We start from the raw sequence: 25,785 nt of genomic DNA, 5'->3' as shown, positions 1-25,785 counted from the left end.
AACATCGCGAAAAATAAGCACTTCTCGATACTTATATAAACCTATTTTCTATGTGCATGCCAATTTTCAGACCCGATCTTTCACGTAAAAATGCTTGAAAATGCATTTTATTATAACGCCTGATAAGCATGTGGCTTCTTTCGCGTTCGGAGCTTTGATTTATACGGGCGTTCAGGGCGTAAAACGATTACCCTAAAATTAACAATCGGTCAAATACCTGGAATATTGTTACAAGCTATGTAGAAAAAGAGGTAGTATAAACAACTATTAAAACGTGTTTCATGAGCTCTTTCAGCACAAATTGTTGCGATTTGAGATGCTCAAGACGAGTTTTTGCTACATTTTTTTTTCTTATTTTCCTCTGAAACGTATTTGTTTCTTAAAAACTCACGATTGCTCCTTAAATTCGTGAAACAAACGCATTATTCCGTGAAATTTGCCAAAACGCATCATATCTCACTAAAAAATGATGATTTTCGTAAATACAGCTTCTTTGTGACTAGGCCTGTTTTGCGTTTAGGTCATAATACACCAAATAGTTCCCTATATAATTCAATGTAAAAGCGACAACTTTGAGCGAAAATAAATGCAACATTTTGCACATAGAGACCCCCATAACCATACCTTTTCTTGAAGGCCATTCTAAGCGGAATCGATTTATGCAATAAAAAAGATATACAATGTACAATGCAAGAAAGAACTTGACACAAATCAAATCGACTGTTTTTTGCAACTTTTTTTTCGGCCGTTTTCTTAGTGGAATGTAACCTTTTCTAGTGCAATGGTTTACTATAGTCTTCAAGTGTATCATATTTCAGGGATTCAGTAGTGAACAACTATTCATGCCCTACCATTATCTCCACAAGATAACACCTGAATAATGGTAAAAAAGTGTAAAACATGCCTTCCTGTCAACTATGATATTTTTTTAGAGAGTACAGCCCTACATGAAGCGATCATTTAGTGTATTGTAACCTATAAGACAACGTTTACTGTTAACATCGCGAAAAATAAGCACTTCTCGATACTTATAAACCTATTTTCTATGTGCATGCCAATTTTCAGACCGATCTTTCACGTAAAAATGCTTGAAAATGCATTTTATTATAACGCCTGATAAGCCATGTGGCTTTCGCGTTCGGAGCTTTGATTTATAACGGGCGTTCAGGCGTAAAACGATTACCCTAATAATTACAATCGGTCAAAATACTGGAATATTGTTACAAGCTATGTAGAAAAAGAAGTAAACACTATTAAAACGTGTTCATGAGCTCTTTCAGCACAAATTGTTGCGATTTGAGATGCTCAAGACGAGTTTTTGTACATTTTTTTTCTTATTTTCCTCTGAAAACGTATTTGTTTCTTAAAAACTCACGATGCTCCTTAATTCGTGAAACAAACGCATTTATTTCCGTGAAATTTGCCAAAACGCATCATATCTCACTAAAAAATGATGATTTTCTGTAAATACAGCTTCTTTGTGACTAGGCCTGGTTTTGCGTTTAGGTCATAATACACCAAATAGTTTCCCTATATAATTCAATGTAAAAGCGACAACTTTGAGCGAAAATAAATGCAACATTTTGCACATAGAGACCCCCATAACCATACCTTTTCTTGAAGGCCATTCTAAGCGGAATCGATTTATGCAATAAAAAAGATATACAATGTACAATGCAAGAAAGAACTTGACACAAATCAAAATCGACTGTTTTTGCAACTTTTTTTCGGCCGTTTCTTAGTGGAATGTAACCTTTTCTAGTGCAATGGTTTACTATAGTCTTCAAGTGTATCATATTTCAGGGATTCAGTAGTGAACAACTATTCATGCCCTACCATTATCTCCGCAAGATAACACCTGAATAATGGTAAAAGTGTAAAACATGCCTTCCTGTCAACTATGATATTTTTTTAGAGAGTACAGCCCTACATGAAGCGATCATTTAGTGTATTGTAACCTATAAGACAACGTTTACTGTTAACATCGCGAAAAATAAGCACTTCTCGATACGTATAAACCTATTTTCTATGTGCATGCCAATTTTCAGACCGATCTTTCACGTAAAAATGCTTGAAAATGCATTTTATTATAACGCCTGATAAGCCATGTGGCTTTCGCGTTCGGAGCTTTGATTTATAACGGGCGTTCAGGCGTAAAACGATTACCCTAAATAATTACAATCGGTCAAAATACTGGAATATTGTTACAAAGCTATGTAGAAAAAGAAGTAAACAACTATTAAAACGTGTTCATGAGCTCTTCAGCACAAATTGTTGCGATTGTGAGATGCTCAAGACGAGTTTTGTACATTTTTTTCTTATTTTCCTCTGAAAACGTATTTGTTTCTTAAAACTCACGATTGCTCCTTAAATTCGTGAAACAAACGCATTTATTCCGTGAAATTTGCCAAAACGCATCATATCTCACTAAAAAATGATGATTTTCTGTAAATACAGCTTCTTTGTGACTAGGCCTGGTTTTGCGTTTAGGTCATAATACACCAAATAGTTTCCCTATATAATTCAATGTAAAAGCGACAACTTTGAGCGAAAATAAATGCCAACATTTTGCACATAGAGACCCCCATAACCATACCTTTTCTTGAAGGCCATTCTAAGCGGAATCGATTTATGCAATAAAAAAGATATACAATGTACAATGCAAGAAAGAACTTGACACAAATCAAAATCGACTGTTTTTGCAACTTTTTTTTCAGCCGTTTCTTAGTGGAATGTAACCTTTTCTAGTGCAATGGTTTACTATAGTCTTCAAGTGTATCATATTTCAGGGATTGAGTAGTGAACAACTATTCATGCCCTACCATTATCTCCGCAAGATAACACCTGAATCATGGTAAAAAGTGTAAAACATGCCTTCCTGTCAACTATGATATTTTTTTAGAGAGTACAGCCCTACATGAAGCGATCATTAGTGTATTGTAACCTATAAGACACGTTTACTGTTAACATCGCGAAAAATAAGCACTTCTCGATACTTATAAACCTATTTTCTATGTGCATGCCAATTTTCAGACCGATCTTTCACGTAAAAATGCTTGAAAATGCATTTTATTATAACGCCTGATAAGCCATGTGGCTTTCGCGTTCGGAGCTTTGATTTATAACGGGCGTTCAGGCGTAAAACGATTACCCTAAATAATTACAATCGGTCAAAATACTGGAATATTGTTACAAGCTATGTAGAAAAAGAAGTAAACAACTATTTAAAACGTGTTCATGAGCGCTTTCAGCACAAATTGTTGCGATTTGAGATGCTCAAGACGAGTTTTTGTACATTTTTTTTCTTATTTTCCTCTGAAAACGTATTTGTTTCTTAAAAACTCACGATGCTCCTTAAATTCGTGAAACAAACGCATTTATTCCGTGAAATTTGCCAAAACGCATCATATCTCACTAAAAAATGATGATTTTCTGTAAATACAGCTTCTTTGTGACTAGGCCTGGTTTTGCGTTTAGGTCATAATACACCAAATAGTTTCCCTATATAATTCAATGTAAAAGCGACAACTTTGAGCGAAAATAAATGCAACATTTTGCACATAGAGACCCCCATAACCATACCTTTTCTTGAAGGCCATTCTAAGCGGAATCGATTTATGCAATAAAAAAGATATACAATGTACAATGCAAGAAAGAACTTGACACAAATCGAAAATCGACTGTTTTTGCAACTTTTTTTTCGGCCGTTTCTTAGTGGAATGTAACCTTTTCTAGTGCAATGGTTTACTATAGTCTTCAAGTGTATCATATTTCAGGGATTCAGTAGTGAACAACTATTCATGCACAACCATTATCTCCGCAAGATAACACCTGAATAATGGTAAAAAGTGTAAAACATGCCTTCCTGTCAACTATGATATTTTTTTAGAGAGTACAGCCCTACATGAAGCGATCATTTAGTGTATTGTAACCTATAAGACAACGTTTACTGTTAACATCGCGAAAAATAAGCACTTCTCGATACTTATAAACCTATTTTCTATGTGCATGCCAATTTTCAGACCGATCTTTCACGTAAAAATGCTTGAAAATGCATTTTATTATAACGCCTGATAAGCCATGTGGCTTTCGCGTTCGGAGCTTTGATTTATAACGGGCGTTCAGGCGTAAAACGATTACCCTAAATAATTACAATCGGTCAAAATACTGGAATATTGTTACAAGCTATGTAGAAAAAGAAGTAAACAACTATTAAAACGTGTTCATGAGCTCTTTCAGCACAAATTGTTGCGATTTGAGATGCTCAAGACGAGTTTTTGTACATTTTTTTTCTTATTTTCCTCTGAAAAACGTATTTGTTTCTTAAAAACTCACGATGCTCCTTAAATTCGTGAAACAAACGCATTTATTCCGTGAAATTTGCCAAAACGCATCATATCTCACTAAAAAATGATGATTTTCTGTAAATACAGCTTCTTTGTGACTAGGCCTGGTTTTGCGTTTAGGTCATAATACACCAAATAGTTTCCCTATATAATTCAATGTAAAAGCGACAACTTTGAGCGAAAATAAATGCAACATTTTGCACATAGAGACCCCCATAACCATACCTTTTCTTGAAGGCCATTCTAAGCGGAATCGATTTATGCAATAAAAAAGATATACAATGTACAATGCAAGAAAGAACTTGACACAAATCAAAATCGACTGTTTTTGCAACTTTTTTTTCGGCCGTTTCTTAGTGGAATGTAACCTTTTCTAGTGCAATGGTTTACTATAGTCTTCAAGTGTATCATATTTCAGGGATTCAGTAGTGAACAACTATTCATGCCCTACCATTATCTCCGCAAGATAACACCTGAATAATGGTAAAAAGTGTAAAACATGCCTTCCTGTCAACTATGATATTTTTTTAGAGAGTACAGCCCTACATGAAGCGATCATTTAGTGTATTGTAACCTATAAGACAACGTTTACTGTTAACATCGCGAAAAATAAGCACTTCTCGATACTTATAAACCTATTTTCTATGTGCATGCCAATTTTCAGACCGATCTTTCACGTAAAAATGCTTGAAAATGCATTTTATTATAACGCCTGATAAGCCATGTGGCTTTCGCGTTCGGAGCTTTGATTTATAACGGGCGTTCAGGCGTAAAACGATTACCCTAAATAATTACAATCGGTCAAAATACTGGAATATTGTTACAAGCTATGTAGAAAAAGAAGTAAACAACTATTAAAACGTGTTCATGAGCTCTTTCAGCACAAATTGTTGCGATTTGAGATGCTCAAGACGAGTTTTTGTACATTTTTTTTTCTTATTTTCCTCTGAAAACGTATTTGTTTCTTAAAAACTCACGATGCTCCTTAAATTCGTGAAACAAACGCATTTATTCCGTGAAATTTGCCAAAACGCATCATATCTCACTAAAAAATGATGATTTTCTGTAAATTACAGCTTCTTTGTGACTAGGCCTGGTTTTGCGTTTAGGTCATAATACACCAAATAGTTTCCCTATATAATTCAATGTAAAAGCGACAACTTTGAGCGAAAATAAATGCAACATTTTGCACATAGAGACCCCCATAACCATACCTTTTCTTGAAGGCCATTCTAAGCGGAATCGATTTATGCAATAAAAAAGATATACAATGTACAATGCAAGAAAGAACTTGACACAAATCAAAATCGACTGTTTTTGCAACTTTTTTTTCGGCCGTTTCTTAGTGGAATGTAACCTTTTCTAGTGCAATGGTTTACTATAGTCTTCAAGTGTATCATATTTCAGGGATTCAGTAGTGAACAACTATTCATGCCCTACCATTATCTCCGCAAGATAACACCTGAATAATGGTAAAAAGTGTAAAACATGCCTTCCTGTCAACTATGATATTTTTTTAGAGAGTACAGCCCTACATGAAGCGATCATTTAGTGTATTGTAACCTATAAGACAACGTTTACTGTTAACATCGCGAAAAATAAGCACTTCTCGATACTTATAAACCTATTTTCTATGTGCATGCCAATTTTCAGACCGATCTTTCACGTAAAAATGCTTGAAAATGCATTTTATTATAACGCCTGATAAGCCATGTGGCTTTCGCGTTCGGAGCTTTGATTTATAACGGGCGTTCAGGCGTAAAACGATTACCCTAAATAATTACAATCGGTCAAAATACTGGAATATTGTTACAAGCTATGTAGAAAAAGAAGTAAACAACTATTAAAACGTGTTCATGAGCTCTTTCAGCACAAATTGTTGCGATTTGAGATGCTCAAGACGAGTTTTTGTACATTTTTTTTCTTATTTTCCTCTGAAAACGTATTTGTTTCTTAAAAACTCACGATGCTCCTTAAATTCGTGAAACAAACGCATTTATTCCGTGAAATTTGCCAAAACGCATCATATCTCACTAAAAAATGATGATTTTCTGTAAATACAGCTTCTTTGTGACTAGGCCTGGTTTTGCGTTTAGGTCATAATACACCAAATAGTTTCCCTATATAATTCAATGTAAAAGCGACAACTTTGAGCGAAAATAAATGCAACATTTTGCACATAGAGACCCCCATAACCATACCTTTTCTTGAAGGCCATTCTAAGCGGAATCGATTTATGCAATAAAAAAGATATACAATGTACAATGCAAGAAAGAACTTGACACAAATCAAAATCGACTGTTTTTGCAAACATTTTTTTTCGGCCGTTTCTTAGTGGAATGTAACCTTTTCTAGTGCAATGGTTTACTATAGTCTTCAAGTGTATCATATTTCAGGGATTCAGTAGTGAACAACTATTCATGCCCTACCATTATCTCCGCAAGATAACACCTGAATAATGGTAAAAAGTGTAAAACATGCCTTCCTGTCAACTATGATATTTTTTTAGAGAGTACAGCCCTACATGAAGCGATCATTTAGTGTATTGTAACCTATAAGACAACGTTTACTGTTAACATCGCGAAAAATAAGCACTTCTCGATACTTATAAACCTATTTTCTATGTGCATGCCAATTTTCAGACCGATCTTTCACGTAAAAATGCTTGAAAATGCATTTTATTATAACGCCTGATAAGCCATGTGGCTTTCGCGTTCGTAGCTTTGATTTATAACGGGCGTTCAGGCGTAAAACGATTACCCTAAATAATTACAATCGGTCAAAATACTGGAATATTGTTACAAGCTATGTAGAAAAAGAAGTAAACAACTATTAAAACGTGTTCATGAGCTCTTTCAGCACAATATGTTGCGATTTGAGATGCTCAAGACGAGTTTTTGTACATTTTTTTTCTTATTTTCCTCTGAAAACGTATTTGTTTCTTAAAAACTCACGATGCTCCTTAAATTCGTGAAACAAACGCATTTATTCCGTGAAATTTGCCAAAACGCATCATATCTCACTAAAAAATGATGATTTTCTGTAAATACAGCTTCTTTGTGACTAGGCCTGGTTTTGCGTTTAGGTCATAATACACCAAATAGTTTCCCTACATAATTCAATGTAAAAGCGACAACTTTGAGCGAAAATAAATGCAACATTTTGCACATAGAGACCCCCATAACCATACCTTTTCTTGAAGGCCATTCTAAGCGGAATCGATTTATGCAATAAAAAAGATATACAATGTACAATGCAAGAAAGAACTTGACACAAATCAAAATCGACTGTTTTTGCAACTTTTTTTTCGGCCGTTTCTTAGTGGAATGTAACCTTTTCTAGTGCAATGGTTTACTATAGTCTTCAAGTGTATCATATTTCAGGGATTCAGTAGTGAACAACTATTCATGCCCTACCATTATCTCCGCAAGATAACACCTGAATAATGGTAAAAAGTGTAAAACATGCCTTCCTGTCAACTATGATATTTTTTTAGAGAGTACAGCCCTACATGAAGCGATCATTTAGTGTATTGTAACCTATAAGACAACGTTTACTGTTAACATCGCGAAAAATAAGCACTTCTCGATACTTATAAACCTATTTTCTATGTGCATGCCAATTTTCAGACCGATCTTTCACGTAAAAATGCTTGAAAATGCATTTTATTATAACGCCTGATAAGCCATGTGGCTTTCGCGTTCGGAGCTTTGATTTATAACGGGCGTTCAGGCGTAAAACGATTACCCTAAATAATTACAATCGGTCAAAATACTGGAATATTGTTACAAGCTATGTAGAAAAAGAAGTAAACAACTATTAAAACGTGTTCATGAGCTCTTTCAGCACAAATTGTTGCGATTTGAGATGCTCAAGACGAGTTTTTGTACATTTTTTTTTCTTATTTTCCTCTGAAAACGTATTTGTTTCTTAAAAACTCACGATGCTCCTTAAATTCGTGAAACAAACGCATTTATTCCGTGAAATTTGCCAAAACGCATCATATCTCACTAAAAAATGATGATTTTCTGTAAATACAGCTTCTTTGTGACTAGGCCTGGTTTTGCGTTTAGGTCATAATACACCAAATAGTTTCCCTATATAATTCAATGTAAAAGCGACAACTTTGAGCGAAAATAAATGCAACATTTTGCACATAGAGACCCCCATAACCATACCTTTTCTTGAAGGCCATTCTAAGCGGAATCGATTTATGCAATAAAAAAGATATACAATGTACAATGCAAGAAAGAACTTGACACAAATCAAAATCGACTGTTTTTGCAACTTTTTTTCGGCCGTTTCTTAGTGGAATGTAACCTTTTCTAGTGCAATGGTTTACTATAGGTGGCAATATACAGTTTTTTTAGTCTCGGCCAATCTCGTACACAAGCAGGAGTTAACCACTGTCCGAAACCTGGTCACCTCGCATATCTGAAAATAAACCAAGCACATTTCCAGAATGGTTGAGGGTGTGCCATCTGAAAAATCAGTAACATTCAAATCAACTGAGTTGGGGCAAAATGCTTTAGTATTGATTATTTCAAATAAAAACAACAAAATTATGTGTGTTTCCGAGCCTTTTTAAGCCAGTTTCAACAACAAACTGCCACTTTCCTGCGGAAGCAAGGTGCCTGGAGACCATGTTTTTACATTGGTAACTTACCAAGTACTAAACAGCAATGGAGAAAATTGGGGGTCAAAGGATTAGATTTTTTGTAATAGTTCAATGTCCGTACGCCCTTTCAAATTTCCAACAGAAACACTGACCGGAGCCAGCATTACACCTGTTTTCGAATTGCATTAATTCTACTTCCTGTATGCAGCTATAGTTACAATACCTATGTTTTGGTAACTTACAAACATCCAAGAACAATCACCACAACTCAAACCTGACATTCATTATTATTTAGACACTCAAAATGGTGCTTACTTGAGCATTGTTCTCTTTATTTTGAAATTTCTCCCTTGCCAACGCGCATTGGTGGCTAAAAAGTGTGGTGTGCAGCCTTAAGGGCCAGCATAGTCTTAGAAACTGCTGAAAATGACTTGTTTTCTTAAAATTTGGACAAAAACAAGCAAATATAATACATTTGTAACCAATTCTGAAGGCTTGTCTGTTATTTATAAAGCGTTTAATCCAACCCCTGTTTTCTCTTTTTTTCTATGCCATTTTCTGGGTTACTGTAGAAGTCATGGTAATGAAAAGCTACCTCACAGAAACATATTGCAACAATAAAATGAAGTCTTAATCACATTGAAATGATAAATGGTAGTGCAGGTGACTAGGTAAGCCTCTAAATCATAACTTTATTACAGAAGCAACACAAAAGAACACAGTTTGGGGCCAATAAATACTTTATGTTGCTAATTTTTTTTACATCTCTCCCAATAAATGCACATGTTTTTGCTTAGAATAATAAAAATATAAATTAATTGCATGCTTAGCATGAACTTGAAAGGCAAGTTAGGCATTTGGACCTTTAATCTGCTGTAAAAACACAACATTAAAGGCCCCAGTGTACTAATCCCTTAAACAAACACATGCAAGGGAGGTAACCCAATCATAGCATAAATATCTGGGGCTGACATATTGAGGAAATACCCCTGCGATAACACTAACAACTGCCTAAAAATTGACATCTGACATAAATATCAGCCCAAATATCTTGGAAACAGAAAATTAAATTTCTAGTAAGCTCAGATCATTGTAAAAAGGCATACAATAAAGTGAGGCATTTACCAGAGTCACTTCTTCACAATAACTTCTTATTTACATATAAATAACATCAGTTGAATTGCGCACAATGGCCAAAAGTAATTCAAGGCGCAGTTATAGATTAAATAAAGCACGCAAGGCATTTTGGTTTAGACCAGGAAACACATTCCGACAAACAGGCCAAAATTTACCTAGTCCCACTGAAGATATCGCTGTTCCATCAGTACCTGCAACGGAGCGTCTTTCTGCTGAAGAGGCTGTTGACGTACTTCACGCTTCTTCTTCAGGGACTACCTTGCCTTACAAGCTACGACCAAAAGCTGAAATAAAAGACATTCCAGACTGCACTAGTGTTGATGAGAATGTCATTGTCAATATGCAGTGCTTAAGAAACATTATACAACAGGTACATCAGCAAAACTGCAAGAATTCACTGGTTTCCGTGAGTGTTGTGCACCGACGTGGACTAGCTATTTCTATTTGTGCGGAATGCAGGGGCTGCCATTATAAGTCAACACCTATGGAGCTATCAAATACAATAAAGAAACCTAGGGGGCCAGGTGCTGGTGTCCTAAATGAAATGATTTTGCTGCCAGTGATGAAATCCAAAATGGGGATGGCTGATGTGTCACTGGTGTTGTCATGCTTGAACATCAAGCCTCCAAGTGACTCACTTATGCAAAAGAAAATGAACTTGATGTCTGACAAGGCAACAACAGTCAACGAAGACGAAATGTGTAATAACCAGCATTATGTCAGTCGCATTCTAACACTGTCAGGAAAAGACAACTCTGCTGATGTACAGTTTGACACATCGTTTTCATGCAGACCGCAAGGTGGTGCGGAAAAAGCAAAGCAGAGTTTTGCTCCTCTTATCGAGCACAATACGTCAAAGAAATTTGTCCTGGCAGCATCAATTTCCAGCAAATTTTGCAAGAAAAAAGCCTGCACACATGATAATTGCTCAAAAACACTGGCTACAGACCAATCGATATCGTCGACCGAACGAAGTTCCCTACACACTAACCTGAACAGTGTCCTGAAGCGACGCGTTTTGAATATTCGATCTGTGACGACAGACGCAAGCAGTCAAGTGGCGAAAGCTCTGAGAGACTACAATACAGAGAATAAAACAAACATGAAACATTACCATTGTTTTATTCACAAACTCAGAACTTTGGAGAAAAAAATCAGGAATATCAACTTAAATTCAAAACTTAAGGCTGGGCAAAACAAGACAATTTTCCTGAAATCACTTGCAAGTGGAATTCGTACCCGTGCCCGCATGGAGCTGACAAACCTTAAATCCGTAAGAAGTAATGAGGCCGAGTTCATTGAGCGTAGCACAAAAGCTCTTGAAAACATAGTTCCCTGTTTCGCGGACTCACATGTTGCATGCTCTAAGCAATCGACTGTCTGCCAACATCATCTTGTGCACTACGGAAAGTACAGTTATAAACATCTACCCTACGGACAACACCTTACCCTGTCAAAAGATGATCAAACTACTCTTAAAGATGCCATCATGAACACGTTCAACACAGAAACTTTAAGATCAGTTAAAGAACTCTACAGCACAAATCAATGCGAAAGCATGCACTCGACAATTTTCAATTACGCTCCAAAGTTTACATGCTGGACGCGAAACTTCTCAGGACTATGTCACTCAGCAACACATTCGCGAACACTGGGTCGAGGACGGGCTACATTGATACTAGCAAGGGCTGTTGGCATTAATGTGAAGAAAAACTCACAAATGTACATGAATTTGAATCGAATCGACCAAAAAAGCCAGTATCATTCCAGGCGAAAGAAGTCGCAAGCATACAAACAATCTCGATACTTCCTACGGAAAAGAGTATCAAATCGACCGCTGTTACAGGAGTCCCTGTACTCATGTGAGCCGTCCACTTCAAGCCAGGACCATTCATATGGCATTACATACTAAATGTGTTATTAAATGCCTTTGCATTTGCCGGGAACAATGTTAACAAGATGTTTATGTGCCAGGGAACAATGTTAACAAGATTGTAATGTGCAATAGGCCCTAAACAGTAGTAAATGCTGCAGAACGGCCATTTTGACTCATTATTTTGATTGTATTCTTATATTGTTTGCTGTATTTCTGACAGTATATGAAAATAAAGTTATTCTTCACCACAGAGTAGTAAATTTTCCAACCCGGCTACAAATTTAACACATACTTTTACACAGAGCTGTTCGAGAATTGCAGATATCGGTAAACATGATTCCGAATTACCTCCCTTGATTTACAATCAGTATTGGTCATACAATGGTGCTATGGGGCAAACACTCTGTTTAGAAACAAAACCTTAGGGATAAATAATTAAGCAAAAGCATATTTCATGGGTGTTTGATCATTTTCATAATTTGATGTTTTACCTTAAGGTGGCAATATACAGTTTTTTTAGTCTCGGCCAATCTCGTACACAAGCAGGAGTTAACCACTGTCCGAAACCTGGTCACCTCGCATATCTGAAAATAAACCAAGCACATTTCCAGAATGGTTGAGGGTGTGCCATCTGAAAAATCAGTAACATTCAAATCAACTGAGTTGGGGCAAAATGCTTTAGTATTGATTATTTCAAATAAAAACAACAAAATTATGTGTGTTTCCGAGCCTTTTTAAGCCAGTTTCAACAACAAACTGCCACTTTCCTGCGGAAGCAAGGTGCCTGGAGACCATGTTTTTACATTGGTAACTTACCAAGTACTAAACAGCAATGGAGAAAATTGGGGGTCAAAGGATTAGATTTTTTGTAATAGTTCAATGTCCGTACGCCTTTTCAAATTTCCAACAGAAACACTGACCGGAGCCAGCATTACACCTGTTTTCGAATTGCATTAATTCTACTTCCTGTATGCAGCTATAGTTACAATACCTATGTTTTGGTAACTTACAAACATCCAAGAACAATCACCACAACTCAAACCTGACATTCATTATTATTTAGACACTCAAAATGGTGCTTACTTGAGCATTGTTCTCTTTATTTTGAAATTTCTCCCTTGCCAATGCGCATTGGTGGCTAAAAAGTGTGGTGTGCAGCCATAGTCTTCAAGTGTATCATATTTCAGGGATTCAGTAGTGAACAACTATTCATGCCCTACCATTATCTCCGCAAGATAACACCTGAATAATGGTAAAAAGTGTAAAACATGCCTTCCTGTCAACTATGATATTTTTTTAGAGAGTACAGCCCTACATGAAGCGATCATTTAGTGTATTGTAACCTATAAGACAACGTTTACTGTTAACATCGCGAAAAATAAGCACTTCTCGATACTTATAAACCTATTTTCTATGTGCATGCCAATTTTCAGACCGATCTTTCACGTAAAAATGCTTGAAAATGCATTTTATTATAACGCCTGATAAGCCATGTGGCTTTCGCGTTCGGAGCTTTGATTTATAACGGGCGTTCAGGCGTAAAACGATTACCCTAAATAATTACAATCGGTCAAAATACTGGAATATTGTTACAAGCTATGTAGAAAAAGAAGTAAACAACTATTAAAACGTGTTCATGAGCTCTTTCAGCACAAATTGTTGCGATTTGAGATGCTCAAGACGAGTTTTTGTACATTTTTTTTCTTATTTTCCTCTGAAAACGTATTTGTTTCTTAAAAACTCACGATGCTCCTTAAATTCGTGAAACAAACGCATTTATTCCGTGAAATTTGCCAAAACGCATCATATCTCACTAAAAAATGATGATTTTCTGTAAATACAGCTTCTTTGTGACTAGGCCTGGTTTTGCGTTTAGGTCATAATACACCAAATAGTTTCCCTATATAATTCAATGTAAAAGCGACAACTTTGAGCGAAAATAAATGCAACATTTTGCACATAGAGACCCCCATAACCATACCTTTTCTTGAAGGCCATTCTAAGCGGAATCGATTTATGCAATAAAAAAGATATACAATGTACAATGCAAGAAAGAACTTGACACAAATCAAAATCGACTGTTTTTGCAACTTTTTTTTCGGCCGTTTCTTAGTGGAATGTAACCTTTTCTAGTGCAATGGTTTACTATAGTCTTCAAGTGTATCATATTTCAGGGATTCAGTAGTGAACAACTATTCATGCCCTACCATTATCTCCGCAAGATAACACCTGAATAATGGTAAAAAGTGTAAAACATGCCTTCCTGTCAACTATGATATTTTTTTAGAGAGTACAGCCCTACATGAAGCGATCATTTAGTGTATTGTAACCTATAAGACAACGTTTACTGTTAACATCGCGAAAAATAAGCACTTCTCGATACTTATAAACCTATTTTCTATGTGCATGCCAATTTTCAGACCGATCTTTCACGTAAAAATGCTTGAAAATGCATTTTATTATAACGCCTGATAAGCCATGTGGCTTTCGCGTTCGGAGCTTTGATTTATAACGGGCGTTCAGGCGTAAAACGATTACCCTAAATAATTACAATCGGTCAAAATACTGGAATATTGTTACAAGCTATGTAGAAAAAGAAGTAAACAACTATTAAAACGTGTTCATGAGCTCTTTCAGCACAAATTGTTGCGATTTGAGATGCTCAAGACGAGTTTTTGTACATTTTTTTTTCTTATTTTCCTCTGAAAACGTATTTGTTTCTTAAAAACTCACGATGCTCCTTAAATTCGTGAAACAAACGCATTTATTCCGTGAAATTTGCCAAAACGCATTATATCTCACTAAAAAATGATGATTTTCTGTAAATACAGCTTCTTTGTGACTAGGCCTGGTTTTGCGTTTAGGTCATAATACACCAAATAGTTTCCCTATATAATTCAATGTAAAAGCGACAACTTTGAGCGAAAATAAATGCAACATTTTGCACATAGAGACCCCCATAACCATACCTTTTCTTGAAGGCCATTCTAAGCGGAATCGATTTATGCAATAAAAAAGATATACAATGTACAATGCAAGAAAGAACTTGACACAAATCAAAATCGACTGTTTTTGCAACTTTTTTTCGGCCGTTTCTTAGTGGAATGTAACCTTTTCTAGTGCAATGGTTTACTATAGGTGGCAATATACAGTTTTTTTAGTCTCGGCCAATCTCGTACACAAGCAGGAGTTAACCACTGTCCGAAACCTGGTCACCTCGCATATCTGAAAATAAACCAAGCACATTTCCAGAATGGTTGAGGGTGTGCCATCTGAAAAATCAGTAACATTCAAATCAACTGAGTTGGGGCAAAATGCTTTAGTATTGATTATTTCAAATAAAAACAACAAAATTATGTGTGTTTCCGAGCCTTTTTAAGCCAGTTTCAACAACAAACTGCCACTTTCCTGCGGAAGCAAGGTGCCTGGAGACCATGTTTTTACATTGGTAACTTACCAAGTACTAAACAGCAATGGAGAAAATTGGGGGTCAAAGGATTAGATTTTTTGTAATAGTTCAATGTCCGTACGCCCTTTCAAATTTCCAACAGAAACACTGACCGGAGCCAGCATTACACCTGTTTTCGAATTGCATTAATTCTACTTCCTGTATGCAGCTATAGTTACAATACCTATGTTTTGGTAACTTACAAACATCCAAGAACAATCACCACAACTCAAACCTGACATTCATTATTATTTAGACACTCAAAATGGTGCTTACTTGAGCATTGTTCTCTTTATTTTGAAATTTCTCCCTTGCCAACGCGCATTGGTGGCTAAAAAGTGTGGTGTGCAGCCTTAAGGGCCAGCATAGTCTTAGAAACTGCTGAAAATGACTTGTTTTCTTAAAATTTGGACAAAAACAAGCAAATATAATACATTTGTAACCAATTCTGAAGGCTTGTCTGTTATTTATAAAGCGTTTAATCCAACCCCTGTTTTCTCTTTTTTTCTATGCCATTTTCTGGGTTACTGTAGAAGTCATGGTAATGAAAAGCTACCTCACAGAAACATATTGCAACAATAAAATGAAGTCTTAATCACATTGAAATGATAAATGGTAGTGCAGGTGACTAGGTAAGCCTCTAAATCATAACTTTATTACAGAAGCAACACAAAAGAACACAGTTTGGGGCCAATAAATACTTTATGTTGCTAATTTTTTTTACATCTCTCCCAATAAATGCACATGTTTTTGCTTAGAATAATAAAAATATAAATTAATTGCATGCTTAGCATGAACTTGAAAGGCAAGTTAGGCATTTGGACCTTTAATCTGCTGTAAAAACACAACATTAAAGGCCCCAGTGTACTAATCCCTTAAACAAACACATGCAAGGGAGGTAACCCAATCATAGCATAAATATCTGGGGCTGACATATTGAGGAAATACCCCTGCGATAACACTAACAACTGCCTAAAAATTGACATCTGACATAAATATCAGCCCAAATATCTTGGAAACAGAAAATTAAATTTCTAGTAAGCTCAGATCATTGTAAAAAGGCATACAATAAAGTGAGGCATTTACCAGAGTCACTTCTTCACAATAACTTCTTATTTACATATAAATAACATCAGTTGAATTGCGCACAATGGCCAAAAGTAATTCAAGGCGCAGTTATAGATTAAATAAAGCACGCAAGGCATTTTGGTTTAGACCAGGAAACACATTCCGACAAACAGGCCAAAATTTACCTAGTCCCACTGAAGATATCGCTGTTCCATCAGTACCTGCAACGGAGCGTCTTTCTGCTGAAGAGGCTGTTGACGTACTTCACGCTTCTTCTTCAGGGACTACCTTGCCTTACAAGCTACGACCAAAAGCTGAAATAAAAGACATTCCAGACTGCACTAGTGTTGATGAGAATGTCATTGTCAATATGCAGTGCTTAAGAAACATTATACAACAGGTACATCAGCAAAACTGCAAGAATTCACTGGTTTCCGTGAGTGTTGTGCACCGACGTGGACTAGCTATTTCTATTTGTGCGGAATGCAGGGGCTGCCATTATAAGTCAACACCTATGGAGCTATCAAATACAATAAAGAAACCTAGGGGGCCAGGTGCTGGTGTCCTAAATGAAATGATTTTGCTGCCAGTGATGAAATCCAAAATGGGGATGGCTGATGTGTCACTGGTGTTGTCATGCTTGAACATCAAGCCTCCAAGTGACTCACTTATGCAAAAGAAAATGAACTTGATGTCTGACAAGGCAACAACAGTCAACGAAGACGAAATGTGTAATAACCAGCATTATGTCAGTCGCATTCTAACACTGTCAGGAAAAGACAACTCTGCTGATGTACAGTTTGACACATCGTTTTCATGCAGACCGCAAGGTGGTGCGGAAAAAGCAAAGCAGAGTTTTGCTCCTCTTATCGAGCACAATACGTCAAAGAAATTTGTCCTGGCAGCATCAATTTCCAGCAAATTTTGCAAGAAAAAAGCCTGCACACATGATAATTGCTCAAAAACACTGGCTACAGACCAATCGATATCGTCGACCGAACGAAGTTCCCTACACACTAACCTGAACAGTGTCCTGAAGCGACGCGTTTTGAATATTCGATCTGTGACGACAGACGCAAGCAGTCAAGTGGCGAAAGCTCTGAGAGACTACAATACAGAGAATAAAACAAACATGAAACATTACCATTGTTTTATTCACAAACTCAGAACTTTGGAGAAAAAAATCAGGAATATCAACTTAAATTCAAAACTTAAGGCTGGGCAAAACAAGACAATTTTCCTGAAATCACTTGCAAGTGGAATTCGTACCCGTGCCCGCATGGAGCTGACAAACCTTAAATCCGTAAGAAGTAATGAGGCCGAGTTCATTGAGCGTAGCACAAAAGCTCTTGAAAACATAGTTCCCTGTTTCGCGGACTCACATGTTGCATGCTCTAAGCAATCGACTGTCTGCCAACATCATCTTGTGCACTACGGAAAGTACAGTTATAAACATCTACCCTACGGACAACACCTTACCCTGTCAAAAGATGATCAAACTACTCTTAAAGATGCCATCATGAACACGTTCAACACAGAAACTTTAAGATCAGTTAAAGAACTCTACAGCACAAATCAATGCGAAAGCATGCACTCGACAATTTTCAATTACGCTCCAAAGTTTACATGCTGGACGCGAAACTTCTCAGGACTATGTCACTCAGCAACACATTCGCGAACACTGGGTCGAGGACGGGCTACATTGATACTAGCAAGGGCTGTTGGCATTAATGTGAAGAAAAACTCACAAATGTACATGAATTTGAATCGAATCGACCAAAAAAGCCAGTATCATTCCAGGCGAAAGAAGTCGCAAGCATACAAACAATCTCGATACTTCCTACGGAAAAGAGTATCAAATCGACCGCTGTTACAGGAGTCCCTGTACTCATGTGAGCCGTCCACTTCAAGCCAGGACCATTCATATGGCATTACATACTAAATGTGTTATTAAATGCCTTTGCATTTGCCGGGAACAATGTTAACAAGATGTTTATGTGCCAGGGAACAATGTTAACAAGATTGTAATGTGCAATAGGCCCTAAACAGTAGTAAATGCTGCAGAACGGCCATTTTGACTCATTATTTTGATTGTATTCTTATATTGTTTGCTGTATTTCTGACAGTATATGAAAATAAAGTTATTCTTCACCACAGAGTAGTAAATTTTCCAACCCGGCTACAAATTTAACACATACTTTTACACAGAGCTGTTCGAGAATTGCAGATATCGGTAAACATGATTCCGAATTACCTCCCTTGATTTACAATCAGTATTGGTCATACAATGGTGCTATGGGGCAAACACTCTGTTTAGAAACAAAACCTTAGGGATAAATAATTAAGCAAAAGCATATTTCATGGGTGTTTGATCATTTTCATAATTTGATGTTTTACCTTAAGGTGGCAATATACAGTTTTTTTAGTCTCGGCCAATCTCGTACACAAGCAGGAGTTAACCACTGTCCGAAACCTGGTCACCTCGCATATCTGAAAATAAACCAAGCACATTTCCAGAATGGTTGAGGGTGTGCCATCTGAAAAATCAGTAACATTCAAATCAACTGAGTTGGGGCAAAATGCTTTAGTATTGATTATTTCAAATAAAAACAACAAAATTATGTGTGTTTCCGAGCCTTTTTAAGCCAGTTTCAACAACAAACTGCCACTTTCCTGCGGAAGCAAGGTGCCTGGAGACCATGTTTTTACATTGGTAACTTACCAAGTACTAAACAGCAATGGAGAAAATTGGGGGTCAAAGGATTAGATTTTTTGTAATAGTTCAATGTCCGTACGCCTTTTCAAATTTCCAACAGAAACACTGACCGGAGCCAGCATTACACCTGTTTTCGAATTGCATTAATTCTACTTCCTGTATGCAGCTATAGTTACAATACCTATGTTTTGGTAACTTACAAACATCCAAGAACAATCACCACAACTCAAACCTGACATTCATTATTATTTAGACACTCAAAATGGTGCTTACTTGAGCATTGTTCTCTTTATTTTGAAATTTCTCCCTTGCCAATGCGCATTGGTGGCTAAAAAGTGTGGTGTGCAGCCATAGTCTTCAAGTGTATCATATTTCAGGGATTCAGTAGTGAACAACTATTCATGCCCTACCATTATCTCCGCAAGATAACACCTGAATAATGGTAAAAAGTGTAAAACATGCCTTCCTGTCAACTATGATATTTTTTTAGAGAGTACAGCCCTACATGAAGCGATCATTTAGTGTATTGTAACCTATAAGACAACGTTTACTGTTAACATCGCGAAAAATAAGCACTTCTCGATACTTATAAACCTATTTTCTATGTGCATGCCAATTTTCAGACCGATCTTTCACGTAAAAATGCTTGAAAATGCATTTTATTATAACGCCTGATAAGCCATGTGGCTTTCGCGTTCGGAGCTTTGATTTATAACGGGCGTTCAGGCGTAAAACGATTACCCTAAATAATTACAATCGGTCAAAATACTGGAATATTGTTACAAGCTATGTAGAAAAAGAAGTAAACAACTATTAAAACGTGTTCATGAGCTCTTTCAGCACAAATTGTTGCGATTTGAGATGCTCAAGACGAGTTTTTGTACATTTTTTTTCTTATTTTCCTCTGAAAACGTATTTGTTTCTTAAAAACTCACGATGCTCCTTAAATTCGTGAAACAAACGCATTTATTCCGTGAAATTTGCCAAAACGCATCATATCTCACTAAAAAATGATGATTTTCTGTAAAAACATCTCATCTAGAGTCCGTGATTTACGACAGCACGCTCGGATACAAAACCGTCATTATGTTGTACCGTCATAGTGTCGACTTCTATGAATTTTAAGATCGACGCACTAAAAGCTTCAGGTCTAGCAGCTCCACTTATTTATTCATAATAACATATATTAAATTCCACATTAAAGTAACAGAGTAACATGGTAGTCAAGTTTGAAAAATAAGTCTACTGCGGGGGATCACGTATTTGTAAACTTGGAATGGGCGAACGAAATGGATGCACACTAGCTTGGTAAAGAAAAAAATCTGAGGTATTATTCTTATATATCTAAATATCATTACAGGTAGCGAACACGATGAGTAACATTCGTGCATTTTCTTACGTTTATCAATATAAACCATTTATCAAACCATAAACTTGTACATTGTCTGAACGAGTTTAATTGTAAAGAAAATTGACAACAGTTATGCGAGATTCAGTTTTACAATCACAGAGAAGAAAACATGTATGATGATTAAGCTTTTAAGGTCATCTTTAGACAATTTTTCAAATCGCATTTTGTCTATTTATTTGCGTTGTTAACACTCCAGTCCAGGGGGAATATTTATTGTCTGATTTTATGAAACTTGGTCTGAAGATTTATGCCAATGATATCTTTGGCGAGTTCGAAAATGGTTCCGGTTGGTTGAAAAAAAAGGTCGCCAACGGGCGGGTCATTTTTATTATATGGCTATAGTAAAACCTTTTTATCATTATAGAGACCACGTTTATTGTCTGATCTTCATGAAACCTGGTTAGGACATTTTCCCCAATATACCTTGGATGAATTCGAAAATAGTCCCGGTCGGTGGAAAAACATGGCCGTCAGGGGGCGAAGGATTTTACCTTCGATGGCTATAGTAAAACCTTCAAACACTATAGAGGCCACAATTATTTCCGATACTCTTGAAACTTGGTCAGAAGATTTGTCCCAATTATATCTTGGACGAGTTCGATAATGGTTCCGGTTGATTGAAAAACATGACCGTGAGGGGCGGGGCATTTTTCCTTATATGGCTATAGTAAAACATACTTTACACACTAGAGGCCACATTTATTTCTGATCTTCATGAAATATAGTCAGAATATTTGTCTCAATGATATCTTGGATGAGTTCTAAAATGAGAACTCAATGATATCTTGGATGAGTTCTAAAATGGTTCCGTTTGGTTGAAAAACATTTCCGACATGTCTTTTTTCTATATATATGGCAATAGTAAAACCTTTTTAATACTCTGGAGACCCCATATATTGTCCAATGCTCTTGAAACTTGTTCAGAACATTTGTTCTAATTATCTCTTGGGCTGCACAGAACAGGTTAGTTCCTTCGTATCTCAGGTGAGCGACTTTTGATATTTCATGCGCTTTTGTTTTTTTAGTTTATCGCCTGAACCGTTATATACACATGAACGGGGCATTTTTAGGTCATGATGATTAATCTTACGATTTGTGTAAGTTTGCGATGGTTATAAAATAACGTTTATTAATAGATATTTTTACTTATATTTTCCATATAAAAAGATCCATTTATTTCATGATTTCAACAATTTAATCGTCATTTTTTCAAGAACGTTATCTTAAATAATGCGACCAAGATCAATGCAACATGAATTTCATGATATGAATGTCATTCATGTAATTGTAGCATGTAAAAAAGGTACGTTGCTTCAAACTGTACTTGCATTTCATGTTATATGAGCTTCGATAAAAATCAGCATTTTTTTCTTAATTGCATCAAGGCTTCAAATGTATTGTCTCTTTATAAACGTTACGTATGAACTTTTTTTGAATAAGTATGTTTGATAAGTAATCAAGTGTAAATGTCGCTATATACACAGTCAATCTTGTGGATGCGACCACTTGGAGTAAGCGACCTTTGTCTTTTATGACCACTTTTGTCCCTAAACGATCAACACATTTTCTAATTTTACCATCACGTGGTCGCTAAATCCAATATTTGGAAATAATCGGAAATCAGCGTAAGACAAAAGTCGCATTATGTAATACCAAAATAAAGAGAGAGGCTCGGGAGGGGGGGGGGGCAAAGGTCGCTTAATTCAAGTGGTCGCATCCACAAGATTGACTGTAGATAGCGATATTATGTGCTTGCTGGTCTCACATAACTAAATGTGTGTGTGGACTCGTTACCTTTGAATCCAGGGTTCTACATACAAATATTTTTGACGCAAAATATATCAATTTTCGCTTCAGAGTTCATGAATGTTTACTTGTTACTATTTGTTTGATAAAGCATTTTACAATTATTTTAAAATTGAAAGCATTACATACTTTTCTGTTAGATTTTGAAACTTCCGACGTATTTTATAAACTATATTTTCACACTTTTATTCATTGTTTGACATACACGGAACATTTTTTTCGAATCGGTCATAAGACAAATGAAGAAAAAAATAAAGAAAAAAATCGAAGCAACTGACAATACGTATTTATCAGAGCAAAATATTGTAGTAATTATTGTGATTGGGTGCACATTGAGCGGATCGATGTATTATATGAAAGAGATTAATTTGTGTCGAGTCTTTTGTAGGGATTGCATATACTGAGTCATTCCTGTTGATTGTACGCTACAAGAACTGGTATTACAAAGAATTAATAACCAGAAAGAATGCTGATTAAAGAACCTGTACATAAAAGGATCGTATATAAAATCAATTGAAAATGTCGTATATAAATTCAATCGAAAATGTTGATCGTCTGATATGTTTAATGCCATTAATCAATGATGCTGGTGAGAGTGGACAGAACCAGATTAATTTGATATATTGACATGCATAACATCTAAGAGTAATTATATTTGGTATAGTTTGTAATTATTAATTATTTTTTTCCGGTTATAGTGCATCCATAATTGTGCGCTTCGAGATAATCATTATTTAAGAGCTCGTACCATATCTTGTCAAGTGTGATTATAATTGAAAAGAACAATAAATGTTGTCTAGCAGTTTCAAAACATTTTGAACAACTATTACGGAAGAATTACTTTTCCAACTGGATAATTATCTATAAACAAAGTATAATAATAAGTATATATTTTTATTCAGTACTATTCCAGTGCGCAAATATTTATACTATGTAACTTAAGTACAATCTCATATCGATATTTCATTCACAATTTAACATTACTATGGAACTGTGTTGATGTAACATTTAAAATGTGATTGGTTTTATGCTATTATACATTGTTCAGCATTAAAATACTAAATCACATGCCAATGACCAATTTCCTAAACAAAGCCTCAAATTGAAATGCATTGCTGGACGGACCTGTTTGGATAGTTCGATAAAAATACGGAATGTGTTTTAAATCCATAAGGAGTTTTAAACGTCCCTGAAAAAAATATGTCTGTAGAAGGGTTAAAGAAACTAAACACTAAAATGTATGTCTACATTTAATTAAGACCGGACCATTCACTTCTGCGAAAATAATCTTTTCAAATGGATTAATTTAAGTATTTAAATTTCATTTGTTGTCCCATTTTCTGGATCTGATTCTGGATTTTCTGGATCTGTTGTCTGTTGGAAAGAGCTGATAAGAAATTTTGAGGTGTAATAAATTGATACATACATTGTTAAATAATTGACAGAAGCCGTAGTATTATTAGTTACACTGTTAGTAACTGATGGTGTATGGGAGATACACCCTCAGTTATTTCAAAAGTGTAACTGTGTAACGATTATATCTCAACCAACAACTCGATTACTCGGGTGTATGGAAATTACTCGGGGTTTATGGAAAATACTCGGGGTTTATGGATTATACTCCATGGGCACGTGACCGCTCTAAGGCAATCGGATAAGGCATTTTTGTAGGAGGTGAGATATAAATAGTGAATATTCACGTTTAACAAGTATATTGAAATATAAATATTTAACTTCCGCTTTAGTTTTTTGTCAATTACATGGACAAGTTGAAAAGTTGAGCTATCTCGAGTGAGGAGTTAGTCAGCCAATCAAATTTTGCGTAACATGTGCAAATATACTGTACGCATATATATATAATAAAAGTAAAAACACGTGTCTGGGATTTTAAATATATATTGATTTAGCCAACGCGTTTCGCATAGCTCATCAGGGCATAATACAATATATTACAACGTCAAAATGTCATGGAGATAACGTCATATCAATTATGACGTCATAACGTCAATAAATATTAAATGAAATTTAATTTGGGTTTAAATACATGTATAAAATGTTGTTCTTTGCTAACCTAGCTGAAATATTGTTCGAAAATAGTTCATTATGTGAACTTTGGAAAACGGAAACGCAACGAAATGAAGAAATTTCACATAAAAGATGGTGAAACAATGAAAAATGGCTTTCAAAATACGAAGAAGAATTCATAAAGGAACATGAAAATAAAAATCCATTCTTTAAAAAACAAGACTTCGTAAACAAAAATCAACCCTCTTCATATGCGGATGCTGTCCGAAAAAATACCACCAACTACCAAAATCTGAAAACAACATACAACTACAACAGTCAAGAAAGAAACACCAATAAACAACATTCGCAAAGAAGAAATCTGCAACAAAATCAAACAAGCTGTTTACAAAATATAGATGTGGAAAGTATTGTAAGAGAAGTTCTTTTAATATTAATAATACCAACATCGAATTACATAACAATTTCCAAAGAAACAATTCCACTTCAAACAGAAGCAATATAAGAGATAACACAAGGTCTTCATACAGAAGAAACTATAGAAACAACAACAATACGAGCGACGACATATTGCAAGATAACGACGACAAACCAAGCGAATTTAACGTTGATTTTTTAGAAGGAGGCAGGGAGTGGAGCAGTCCGACATAGAAACTTTAGGTAACCTAGCTGAAAATTCAAAATTATTTACAAACATTTACAATTTTTCAAAAAGATCATTATCTCAAACTGAAATTGACGTCTTATTGAGGGGTTTTAAATTTACACCAACACCTAAATATAAAAATGATTCTTATGATCAAATAAAAGATGTGGATGATTTTCATAGATCACTTAGGCTTAAAGAGTTTTTTAATAATAGTGATCATAATAATACAAACAATTCTATTGTAAAAAATCAAACGTCCTTCTATCCACCTAAACATAGAAATAATACACTAGACCATTATATAAATGTTACTCGAACACTTTGCCTTCAACATTCTCAAATGGAAAATGACACTAAACATAACATATCATTAAAAGAAAGAAAAGCTATAGATTTATTAGCAGAAGACAAATCCATAACTATTAAAGAAGCAGATAAGGGTGGCGGAATTGTTATAATGAATACAGACTTTTATAGAAGAAAATTATTAGCAATGTTAAATGACGTTGAATATTATAAACAAATCCCTGATAATGGTAGTCAAATAACACTTTCAAAAATACGCAATTTACTAAAGGAAAATAATAAACTAACTAAACAGGAAAATGATTTCTTAGTAAAATTCGAATGGAAAACAAGCCTATTTTATGGTCTTCCAAAAATTCATAAAAGTAAAATCATTCAG

At 35.5% G+C, this 25,785-nt stretch overlaps 2 long non-coding RNA genes across 2 annotated transcripts; both read right to left on the bottom strand.

Moving 5' to 3' along the window:
* Window positions 1-8,686: 8,686 nt before the first annotated feature.
* LOC127854815 (uncharacterized) lies at window positions 8,687-11,180 on the bottom strand. Its single transcript, XR_008037115.1, has 3 exons — window positions 11,093-11,180; window positions 10,257-10,385; window positions 8,687-8,780 (listed from the first exon to the last, which is right to left on the bottom strand). It is a non-coding gene; the product is annotated as an uncharacterized LOC127854815 (long non-coding RNA).
* Window positions 11,181-15,108: 3,928 nt separating this feature from the next.
* Window positions 15,109-17,602, bottom strand: LOC127854818 (uncharacterized). Its single transcript, XR_008037116.1, has 3 exons — window positions 17,515-17,602; window positions 16,679-16,807; window positions 15,109-15,202 (listed from the first exon to the last, which is right to left on the bottom strand). It is a non-coding gene; the product is annotated as an uncharacterized LOC127854818 (long non-coding RNA).
* Between the last annotated feature and the right edge of the window lie 8,183 nt (window positions 17,603-25,785).

Source organism: Dreissena polymorpha, chromosome 1, assembly GCF_020536995.1.
Source record: "Dreissena polymorpha isolate Duluth1 chromosome 1, UMN_Dpol_1.0, whole genome shotgun sequence".
Taxonomy (NCBI): domain Eukaryota; kingdom Metazoa; phylum Mollusca; class Bivalvia; order Myida; family Dreissenidae; genus Dreissena; species Dreissena polymorpha.
The sequence above is the reverse complement of the archived record's forward strand: the minus strand, read 5'-3'. Positions and strand labels throughout refer to the sequence as shown.